Below are 12,492 nucleotides of genomic sequence, written 5' to 3' on the forward strand. Positions count from 1 at the left end.
ATAAGGATGATGTTAGGCACACTTCTTGTTTTTGCCCTTTAACCCCCAAAGGTGACTAGCCTAACAGCAGAGTGAGTAGGACATGGGGTCAGTAAATCCTTCCGTAGCATCACTGGCCTCCAAAGCTCTTCAAACTCAAAACTCCGAATGCCTTTGCACATAAAAACATGGTTATTTGTAGTCAAATGCGTTCTATAGCACTGTTAATAAATTATTAATGGCATGTTTCAAAATATTATAGATTAAATAGATTTTAGTGCCCTGATTGGGAAATACACAAAATCATACTGGGGTGGTGGCAAGGGCGGGCGGGGCGGGGAAGATTGGGGATGTGCTCCAAATTTAAGTTAACCCAACTTGAAACAAAATTTTTCATCACAGGAAGATGAAGATTGTATCAGAGTTTGTTGATTCTCTGGAGCGCATGAACAAGGCACCTTTAAAATCTTATAGGATATCTTTGTTTTGACAGGTGTGCCGTGGTTATGGAAGATGTTAACATTCGGGGAAGCAGGGTGAAGGTGTATAGGAACTCTCTGCACCATCTTGGTAACTTTTCTGTAAATCTAAAATTATTCCAAAATAGAGAGTTTGTTTGAAAAAACAAAACCTTCTGAGAAACCACATGCAAAAACAATGAAAAGGCAAACAAAATAGAGGAGGACATATTTGTAGCATATATTATAAAGGGTTAATATCCCTACTACGTAGAGAGCACTTACAAAACGCTACAAGAAAATATCTTATAGAAAATGGGCAATGACAAAAATAGGCAGGTCTTTTACACACACACACAGAGACATGACCAAACAAAAAGGAAAAAGATTAACATCTCTAGTAATCAAAGAAATGCTACTCTAAAAAGTGAGGTAGCATTTTTTTCACCAATCAGATTAGCAAAGTTTTTAGCTTTGTTTCTGTGGTAGGTTGTTGCGGGTTGTTTTTTTTTTTTTTTTTTTTTTTTTTTTGGTTTTTTTTTTTAATATTACCCAAAGTTGATGAGGGTTTGAGGAAACGAGCATAGGAGGTAGAGTGTACACTGTTACAGCCCTTCCTAGAGTGGGATTCGGCAATTCAAATGCCAAAACTTACAGATATGGACTTTGGTGCCTATCAAAAGTCATACGTAGGTATATGCCCATGATGAAATCATCGCCACAGTCAATATCACATATGACATATCCATCATCTCCAACAACTCTGTTTTTGAGAATCACTGAGAAAATCTCCAGCCAGAAAGAGATCACTGAATTACTTGTAGGAATTTATTCTAAGGAAATCATCATGGATACACACAAAGATGTACCTAGCATTTGTATTGTTTAAAATGATGAAGAATTAGAAAAATCCTAGTGTGTTCCAATTGGCAGTTGGTTGAATCAAGCAGAGCAAATCCACACCAACCAAAGATAAGGAGATCATTAAAGATGATGTGGGTAAGAGCAGGGCATGGTTGCTCACGCCTGCAACCCCCCCAGCTGAGGTGGGAGAATCCCTTGAGCCCAGGAGTTCGAGTATAGCCTAGGCAACACAGTGAGACCCCATCTCTAATCATATATAACATATATAATTTTATATATTATTTGCATATAAATGTATACTAAAGAATATTGGCCAGGTGCAGTGGCTCACACCTGTTATCCTAGCACTCTAGCATTCAGGGAGGCCAAGGCAAGAGGATTGCTTGAGGTTAGGAGTTCAAGAGGAGCCTGAGCAAGAGTGAGACCCCGTCTGTACAAAAAGTAGAAAAAATTGGCTGGGTGTGGTGGTGCACACCTGTAGTCCTAGCTACTCGGGAGGCTGAGACTGGAGGATCACCTGAGCCCAGGAGTTTGAGGTTGCAATGAGCTATGATGATGCCACTGCACTCTAGCCTGGGCAACAGAGGGAGACTCTGTCTCAAAAAAAAAAAAAAAAAAAGAATACTAAGAAATTTGAAAGACATGGATGGAAAGGTGTTCACAGAATATTAAGCTGTTTTTTTAAAGCAGCTTCTAAAACAAAATATGCATTCAAAATGACATTTATATTGGAAGGGAAGACACCAAAAAGTTAACCTAATTTTCTTCATTTTTTGGAGAATAGTATTATAGTTAAAAAAAATTCTTCATTTTGCTTATAATTTAAGTAAAAAGGAAGAAAAGACCACATCTCCTACTGACGTGATAAAGAAAACCACAGATTCCCAGCACCTTTCCTTATACTTTGGTCCCACCCTGGTTTGGCTTCTCTCTTGATGCTGTGCTTTCTAGCCTGGCCTTCCTTTTGATCCATGAGTTCCCCATTCAAGTTCACCCTAATAACCCATTTTCCCACCTACCCATCCTTTGGGGTTCCCCAGAGCTTACCACCCTGGAGGATCTCTGCTGCCCTCTCCTGCCACCACCAACCACTGTGTCAGTCCGGCTGGTGCTACCTTACCGTGGGCTGCTCCCTTCTTCCAAAAACAGCCTTTGTACTTGCTTGGGTCTAACAGTCCATTACACAGATTCTGTTTTATATTGTTGGTTGGGAAGAACAAACAGACTTCACAAATCATCTGTTGTTCCCAACACCAAGCTCAAAAGATCTCAAAGTATTAAACAATAACTATTAATATTTGTCCTGCTCAGGAGCAGGTGGACAGGGCAACCCATCGACACATCATAAAGATCCCTCTTCTCGCTCTTCGCCAGTTTCCCATTTGTGATGACCCAGTCTGGGGACCATGAGTGGACTCCTCATTTATGGAGTTCCTACTGTGTGGCAGCACTGCTGGGCCGCAGAGCTCAGAAGATGAATAAGAGATTTTGTCTCCCTAGAGCTCGATGTCCAGACCAGAGCTGTCCCGTGGGATGTTCTATACTGTACTGTGCAACGCTGTAGCCACTAGCCACACATGGCTATTGAGCAGTTGAAAAGTCATTAGTGTGACTAGGGAACTAAATGTTTTATTGTATTTAAATTAATTTTTACTTAAAAACTTAAGCAATGTAAAATGTTTTTTCTTTAAACTTACTTTATTGTCTTGGTAGGACAACATTTTAACTGTTCAAAATTTAGCATCAAGTTGAGGTATGCTGTAAGTGTAAAACACAAACCAGATTTCAGAGACTTAGTATGAAAGTTAGAATGTAAACTAGCTCATTAGTATTTTTATATCTACTACATGTTACAATGATAATATTTTGGATATATTGGGTTAATAAAATACATTATTAAAATTAATTGCACCTGTTTCTTTTACTTTCTTTGTTTTTTTTTTTTTTTTTTTTTTAGAACAGAGTCTCACTGTCACCCGGGCTAGAGTGCAGCGGAGTCATCATAGTTCACTGCAACCTCAAACTCCCGGTCTTAAGCGATCCTCCTGCCTCAGCCTCCTGAGTAGCTGGGACTACAGGCCTGTGCCACCAGGCCCAGCTAATTTCTTTTATCTTTTAAAATGTAGTTACTAGGGGCCAGGCAAGGTGGCTCATGCCTGTAATCCTAGCACTTTGGTAGGCCGAGGCGGATGGATCGTTCGAGCTCAGGAGTTTGAGACCAGACTGAGCAAAAGCAAGACCTGGTCTCTACTAAAAATAGAAAGAAATGATTTGGACAGCTAAAAATATATATAGAAAAATTAGCCAGCATGATGGCACATGCCTATAGTCCCAGCTACGCGGGAGGCTGAGGCAGAAGGATTGCTTAAGCTCAGGAGTCTGAGGTTGCTGTGAGCTAGGCTGACGCCACAGCACTCTAGCCTGGGCAACAGAGTGAGCCTCTGTCTCAAAAAAAAAAAAATCTACTTACTAGAAAAATTAAAGTTACATATGTGACTTACAGTAAATTTCTATTGGATGGCAATGGTCTAGAGGGGAAAAAAATGATGTCTAAATAGTCTCCTGGTATCATACATAATAGCTTCCTGGAAGCATGTAGAAAAGTCTAATGCATAAAGATTAAACATAGACTTACTCTGATAGAGTGAGGTAGTTAATCCTCAAGTGCTAAAAAATATAAAATTCCTAATTTCAACTGACATTAAATAACGACATTAGATGGGCACAGTGGCTCAGGCCTGTAATCTCAGCACTTTGGGAGGCTGAAGCAGGAAGATCACTTGAGGCCAGGAGTTCAAGACCAGCCTGGGCAACATAGTGAGACCCTGTCTCAAAAAAATAAAAATACCAATAATCGGCCAGGTGTTTTGGTGCACATCTGTAGTCCCAGCTATTCCAGAGATTGAGGCAGGGAGATTGCTTAAGCCCAGGAGTTCAAGGCTGTAGTGAGCTATGATCATGCCACTGCACTCCAGCATGGGTGACAGAGTGAAGACCTTGTCTCTAATAATAATAATAATAACCTTTTATCTTGATTGCAAAAGTAATTCATGCTGCTTATTAATAATTACAATAATTATCTCTCTTAACTAACTACTTGACCTTTTGAGTTGTTTCCCAGAAATGGTGGATTTTCTGAGAGACAAAGAACTTGAGATTCTGAAGGCCCCTGGGCAGACTTCCTGATGCCAAGACTCACCATCCACCACAGCCTGCCCCCAATATGCGTAGCCCCTTGTTAGTTACACCATGACCTGCCCCAAGGCACGTGGCCCCTCCTTTAAAGCCCATGATCTCTGTTAATTCGGAGAGACTGATTTGAGGCAGCTTCTCCCATTCTCTGACAAGACAAGACATCTGTTGTATTAAAAAATTCCTTTCTTCCTTGGAATCCTCGTTGTCTCAATAATTGGACCTTTGTGTGATGAGCAACTAGACCTAGGCCAAAATCCCCTTGCAGTTTCAACAACAGGGAGAGTTGAATTGTATTCCACAATACGGATATACTATAATTTATTTAACCAGTCCCTTATATATGGCACATAATATTTCACCGTTTGAAAGTATATTACAAAGAACATTTGTGTACAAACTGTTGTTAAATAAAATTTGTGGGAGGCCATTGTTTTGGGTTTAGCTCCTGGGCTAGGCCCCAACAAACCAGACCAGACCAGAATGGAATCACTCATGCTAGGTGCAGCGTAATCAAACTAAACTTAGAAATGGGCCAGTTTTCCCCCAAACAGGAGATTCTCAGCATTCTATCCAAAGAAGACCAGCATAAGAAGAAAGTCCCCTCTGATTTAACCTGACAAGGAAAGTAACTTTGAAATAACCAATCTACTTTTTATTCCTTGTTTTTGCTCTTTTTAACCTTTTTCTGCCCAAGAAGGCAACCTTCTCTGCTCAGCTCATCAAACCACCTTTCTATTTCGTAGAGGGGATGCTGCCCATTAATTAAAGCCAATTAGGCTGGGCACAGTGGCTCACACCTGTAATTCCAGCACTGTGGGAGGCTAAGGTGGGGGGATTGCTTGCCCAATTTGAGACCAGCCTGGGCAGCATAGTGAGACCCTGTTTCTACAAAAAAAAAAAAAGCCAAGCATAGTGGGACACAACTGTAGTCCCAGCTACTTAGGAGGCTGAGGCAGGAGGATCACTTGAGCCAGGAGTTCGAGACCAGCCTGAACAACATAGCAAGACTCCATCTCTACAAAAAATAAGAAAAATTAACTGGGCGTGGTGGTGCATGCCTATAATCTCAGCTACTTGGGAGGCTGAAGCAGGAGGATCACTTCAGCCCAGGAGTCCAGGCTGTAGTGAGCTATGATCGTGTGGCGACACTCCAACCTAGGGCAACATAGTAAGACCCCGTCTCAAAAAGAAAGACAAAAGAACAAAACAACAACAACAACAAAACAAAATAAAAGTTAATTAGATCTTTAAACTCAATTCATGTAAATATTGTTCTTTGACACTACCTTTATGTACTTTTTATATTCATTTTTTCTGCTTCCAAGATAACATTCTCATAGTAAAAACAGTCAAACAATACTGAAAAATATAACACAAAAAATGACTATTGCCCCCCTGCCCTGTCCCAATCTGTGCCTCTGGTGACAGTTAACACTTGGGTGTATATTCCACCAGAATTCTTTTTTTAAAATGTATTTATTAATGAGCTATTAACCAGATTTTCTTTTTTCTTTTTTTTTCTTCAAAATTTTAGGTAGATTATACATACTGTCCAACTAACTTTTTAACTTACCAATAAATGCTCATCAATAAGAAACTAGTTAAATAAGTTATGATATAACTATACAATGGAATACTATGCAGAAATTTAAAAATGAGCTAGATCTTTATGAACTAACATGGAATGATGTCTAAAATATATTTATAAAGAAAAAGGCAAGTAGTTGAATAGTGTATGTTACAATTTAACTTTTGTAAGAGAAAAACAATATTTGCCCAATAACCCCTGGCTCTTCAAATCTATTTATTTCTGAACTGAGATAACAAGAGTTAAAGTTTTGGTGATGGATTCGGGTACTGAAGGATATTAAATTTTCCCAATGTATTCAGCTCATAAGTTTCAGAGAGCAAATAGCAAGAGTTTGGATGAAGAGAAATATTATATATCTCAAATATTTATCTGAATCTATTTGGTTCTGAAGTTTGGAAATTAAAAGTTCTGATTATTACATGTGTTTATGTGCAAAATTGTCTGGAAATAATGTGCACTGAACTGTTAGTAGTAATTATCTTTGGGGTGGAATTTTCTTTCTACTTTAATACAATTGTATTATTTGGATTTGTTATGCACATGGGTGCTTCCAATCAGAAAACAACACAATAAAAATGTCATTTTGAAAAGCAGATTCTGGGAACCTGAAAACCTAAGCACAGACGATATTTTAGTGAATACCCTTAGGTATGTATCTATATTGTTTTGTGCGTCTGAAAGGATATTGTTGTTGAACAGATTCTTTATAATGGAATTGCTGGGTCACAGAGCATGAATGTCTTTCGTATTCCCAGAGTGCTGTCCAAAGAAATTATCACAACTTTCTTTCCTAGCAACCTTAGCAATGAAAGGGCCTGAGTCCCACATCTTCTCAATACTGGTATCATCAAAAATTGGATCTATGCCCATCTAAAATAAGAAAAATATTTAATTGTTTTATTTATATTTATTTGTTAAGTTGAATGTCTTTTTATGAATTTATTAGTCATTTGGAATTGCTCTTCTGTGAACTTTCTGTTTGTTTATATATTCTGATCATTTTCCTACTAAGTTTTTGGCTTTATCTTATTTAAAAAATTTTAAAAATCTTTTTATGTGTTAGGGAAATTAGGGCTTGCCATAATTTTGTGTTCCAAAATTTTTCCCAGTTTGTCTTTTTACTTTATTTGCTCAGTTTTTTTTTTCTCCCTGTGGGAATTTAAATATTTTTATGCAGTCCAAATATCAGTCTTTGCCTTGAAGGCTTCTGGATTTTATTTATATTATGCTTAGAGAAGTCTTCCCTACTTTTGAGTAAGATTAGAAAACTTTTTACTAGTGCTTTTTTCTATTCTTTTATGGCTTCTTTGTTTTATCTCTCAATTTTGTTCCATCTGGAATTAATTTTTATATGAGAAATTAGTTCACGACGTCACCTTTCAGATATACTCTTCAGGAATATATTTTTTAGCATTTTATATGTGTTCTTTAATTTTCATTTTTTTCCACAAATGAATACAGTCAACAGGCTTAAGTCCAAATATGTGACTGATGTTAAAACGCACCCCTTGCAGCATGTCTAATGATTTCCAGCTTTGTTTCAACCAAACTAAGTGTATAAGATCTGCTCTTCTTATCACTAACATCAACACATTTATTTTTCTATGTATAAACGTGAAGGACGAAATATTCAAGTAGACATATAAACGCCAGTGCACACAGATATTGATGCTGCTGAAAGCAAACAATGCAGTCATTTGAAATGTTCATTCATGAGCTCAAGAACAAAAATCTAAACCCCAGGAGTTTAGCGGTGTCGAGGTATAATGGCCAAAACCTCCAGAAATGTGATCAGTGCTTCAATAGGGGCGGACTGTGGGAACCCAGCTTTCCTGGGAGAGCCACAGGAAATGTCAGAGGTTGCTCACAGAGCCCAGCCTTTCACATTGGTCTTAAATCTGAGGAGGGCTTTGAAGAATTCATTTGAAGACTTGGCAACTCGCTTTTCAGGCAGAGGAACCAAGCGTGTGAAGGTGGCCGTGCTGGAAGTGACTCCTTAAGGCCCGGACACCATCTTCCTCTACCTGTCCGAACATCCCCTCCTCACAGGGGAAGGATCTGCTGCCAGCCACTGACTCTTACTGACTGATTACTTGTCCTCATTCACAATAAAGTAGGGTCCCAACCCTGTATATGCATTATACACCTTATTTTATCTCTGATTTTGTAATAATTTTCCCTCCTTAGAGGAACTTCAGACAAAGCAAAGCAGGTCAGGAAATTTTACACGAGATGGCCAGGTGACCTAAGTTAGTCCTTTGCTGGTGTTGGCGTGGTAGCCTGGGGTACCAAGGAGCCCAGAGTGCTCCTCCTCACCTGGAGAAGCGGATCCTTTCCTCTTTGGCGAGGCAGGAGGCCTGCCTTCGCAGGGGTCACCTTCTTCTACACCTTCTCCAATCCAAATCCCCTACTTCCCTTCTATTCCCAAGACATACAAAAGCATTATTATACCAAAACACGGATTTTTTTCAGTATGATTTAAAGGCTTAATCCTACTTCCTCTACTCCCTGAGCCCGGAGACTCTGCACATTTGAAACTAATTAAAAGATTTGTATACTAGAATTCCTAATTTAGCAGCCAGCAGCACATGTCCTTGAACCTCCTATATGACTAAGGAGTGTGTGTCAAAAGACAAAATTACAACACTAGTTTAAAGATCTCAGTTGGCTTTATTTGAGATTCTAGATGGCTAAAGAAAGCAGAAGCAAAGAACAAAGAGTATGTTAGTTACTTTTAGACAGAACAGTAGAAAAATAACTGATTTGTTAACTTCAGTTTACATTAGGCTACCTTTTTTGTGTAAGGATTAAAGCACAGAGAACTTCATGATCAAGCCTATTGAAGATTTTTAACTAGACTGTTTGGGAAATTGGCTGTTGTCTCTTTCTCCTGATTTCTCAGAAGGTCAGGTAAAAACTTAGTTTAGGTTGGTGACCTGGTTAGCATGAACGACTCCATGTTGATTTTTAGTCTGGTCTGTTGAGGCCTAGTGCAGAAACTTAGTCCAAAACAACAGCCTACTATAACTTTTATTTAACGTGTGTTATGTGTTGTATTCCTTAGGCAGTGGCGTGCTGCAGCCACCTCAGACCAGCTCGCTAAAGCCAATGTGCTCACCTCTTCTCAACTCCACATTCAGTGATGCCACTTTGGTAGCTGGAGATAAGCCACAGTGGCAGAATTTCTATCATGGAAATCAGCAAGTGCCGTTCAACAGAATCAGGGCCGTTAACAATCAGAGTTGATCGTTAAACATTTACCACCACATCACTGCTTTTGGTTTCCAGTAACAGAAATTCACTTGAGCTAGCATAAGAAAACAGGGGAATTTATTGTAAGAATCTGCTGGTGAAATATCATGGTGCCTGTGAGTGGGTAAACAGATGGGCCTTAGGAATGAACTGGAAACAGGGACTGGAAAACCTTCAGAACTTTCCATTGCATCTCTGATCTCTCTGCCCATCTCTGATTCATTCATTCTTCTTCTTCTTCTTTTTCTTTTTTCCTGAGACAGGGTCTCCCTCTGTTCCTCGGGCTAGAATGCAGTGGCCTCATCACAGCTCACTGCAACCTCAAACTTCTGGGCTCAAGTGATCCTCCTGCCTCAGCCTCCTGAGTAACTGGGACTACACTTGCGGGCCACCACACCTGGCTAACTTTTCTATTTTTTGTAGAGATGGGGGTCTCGAACTCCTGGCCTCAAGCAATCCTCCTGGCTCGACCTCCCAAAGTGCTAGGATTACAGGTGTGAGTCACCGTGCCCAGCCAGATTCATTCTTTTCTTTCAGGAACAACCTGCTTTCTCTATTTCCCTGTCTACACAGAGAGAACGTGGACCCTGAAGACCAGCTCTAGGTGCGGTCACTCAGAGACAAACTGATCTCTTTCCTGTCCCAATTCCAAATTCTCAGGCAGAGACTTGGATTGGAAGAGAGAGCCCTGCTGCAGTCAACGCCTGGTCAAGCAAGGTGAAGGTGGTGGGAGCAGGCAGAATCACACTGCACCAGCATTCCTGAGAATGGGGGGAAGAAGAGGTTTCCGGAAAAGACAAGGCGTGAGGCAGTCAACACAAAGAGGTCTGAAACGTTAATAAAGGTGTTTCCTCAGCTATCAATAGCTCTCCCCATCATCACCACCACGCGTAAACCCACGGGCTCCCATCAAGGAAGTACCTATGTCGGGTCGCAGTCTGAAATGTCGGCTTTTGGCACGCCCGGGCTGAAGAATGACCGGATGCACCAAAGTAAGGCAAGCACAAAACTGAGGTTTGTTGAGGAGAGAAAGATAGGATTCTAGAGAAAGAGCAAGATATAGGTTTACATAGCGAGATACATATGCCACAGATGATGACCGAACCGACTGTCCTTGCAAAAGAGGGCAAAAAAAAAAAGAGCTTGGTTATGGTTTCCCTCTTGTTTTATAGTGTCTGGATTGGGACCTCCTTCGTGGCTCAGATGTCACCATGGAACCACTTTGACTGGACAGTTGGGAGTTACGTGACCTGAGTCTTACTGTGCATGCAGATCTCCCATGACTCTTTCTGAAAGCTGATTGTTCCAGGTCACTTTCCAGACTCTATGGTACCTGTGCTGCTTGGCCCATGGGCTAGAGAGTCTTCTGCATTCTTTTGTAGTTGGCACGCTAAGTTCTGATTGGCAGATTCACAGGGTGTTCCCTCCTCCCCCAGGTATGGCGGTCGCTCAGGACAGGAGTAAGGTGGGGCGGCACCAGGACGGTGGCCTGCTTGCATCTCTAGGAGACCCGAAATCTCTTGCTAGCTATCTAACACCTACACTATTTCTTCAACAATTTAGGCATTACAGAGCACTTTCTAGGCAAAAGAAGCTGTTCTAGAGACCTTGCCTAGCAAGAAATCCAAAAGTAGGATGGTTCCAGAATTTGTTAATTAAGCAGCTCAAGACCTAGTCTTTTCTCTGTTTCCACTGTGTCATACTCAGAGTGACACCCTCATGGACACAGCCTGCCTGCCGCAGTTCCAGTCATTGTGTGCAGATTTACAGACATTTACCAAAGGAAGAGGGAGGGACTGTTTCTTTTCTCTGCATGTCTTTTTTGAGACTGAAGAAACTTTTCTCAGAATGCCTCCCTAGAGTCCGGTTATGATGCCCATGCTTGAGCCGCTCACTGACCAGGGGGAGGGTACGACCATATCACGCTTAGATCGATCTGATCGGGACCTGAGTAAGTCATAGAAGAGAGGGGGAACCATGGAACAAAGTGGAAGGAAGGAAAACCATCGTGGAGGCTACTACAGACCCTTTTTGTACCTGCAGGGGTGCAAGCAGAGCAGAGACAAAAGTACGCTGGCCCTACGTGGCATTTCTCCAAGCTCTTGCATCTCTTCCTCAACTCTCTGGCCTGCGGGTCAGTCTCACTAACCCTGGCTGTAGACCCTTCCATGAGGACCTGGTTTTTATCTCCCCATTTCCCCCTTTTGATTTATACTAATTAGTAGCAGAGTTGGCTCCTGGCCTGGCCTTCTCACTGCTAAATCAAGATTTTGAGCACATGCAACTTCATGGTGACAGAGGGCCCTAATAAACATGGACAATTATACACAACAGGCCCCTGTAATCAGGCGCTGGAGCAGCCGCCTGCGAAGGAAGCCAAGCTCAGGAGATAAAAGATAAGAACTAAAAAACAGTGTTGCTCGGGATTATAAAATTTTCTTTTCTTTTATTTATTTATTTTTTTTTCCACTACTACAGTTCCGGAAGATGATATAAAATTTTCTTTTAAAAAAAATATTTCACTAATTTCCTTTTGGGCACCGAATGGAAATCTGCAAGGAGAAAGAAATTATTCAAAAAAGGACAAGTATGATTTTAATGCCTGCATCTTTCTCTTGCCAACTTCCCTAGGCCTCTCTAATCACTCCCAGTCTACGTACAAAACAGGTCAGTTTTCTGTTTTTGTCTGTAGTTTTGTTAAATTTAGATATTAAGTGCAACTCTTCTTTACACCAAAAAGTGCCTATAATTTAATATTCAGCTGGCATGTAATAGACACTTAAAGAGAAAAAAGCATGTTCTCCCTTTTGTCTCCCTTCCCTCACTGAATGTCTGTGGCTGATTTGTGTTCCCTCTACCCTCCCAGTCACCCTTTGACCACATGTTCCCGACAGATAGAGAATGTCCAGGTGGCCTGGTACTTGCAAACTTGTCAGATGTTATTCAAAGCAATAAAGAACACATCATGTGAGTCTTTGGCATATTGTTATGGGGAAACCCGGTTTAGAATTCGCTAATTGGGAATTTGTGATAATTTGAGGAAGGGCTGGCTGAAGTTAACCTTTGTACTATCTATGAAGAAAAGAGTTCGCTGAGGTTCTGAATAGTAGTATAAACAAGATTGGAAGGAGAATAATTATCTACTTAAAAGAA

The sequence above is a fragment of the Lemur catta genome, chromosome 11, assembly GCF_020740605.2.
Source record: "Lemur catta isolate mLemCat1 chromosome 11, mLemCat1.pri, whole genome shotgun sequence".
Taxonomy (NCBI): domain Eukaryota; kingdom Metazoa; phylum Chordata; class Mammalia; order Primates; family Lemuridae; genus Lemur; species Lemur catta.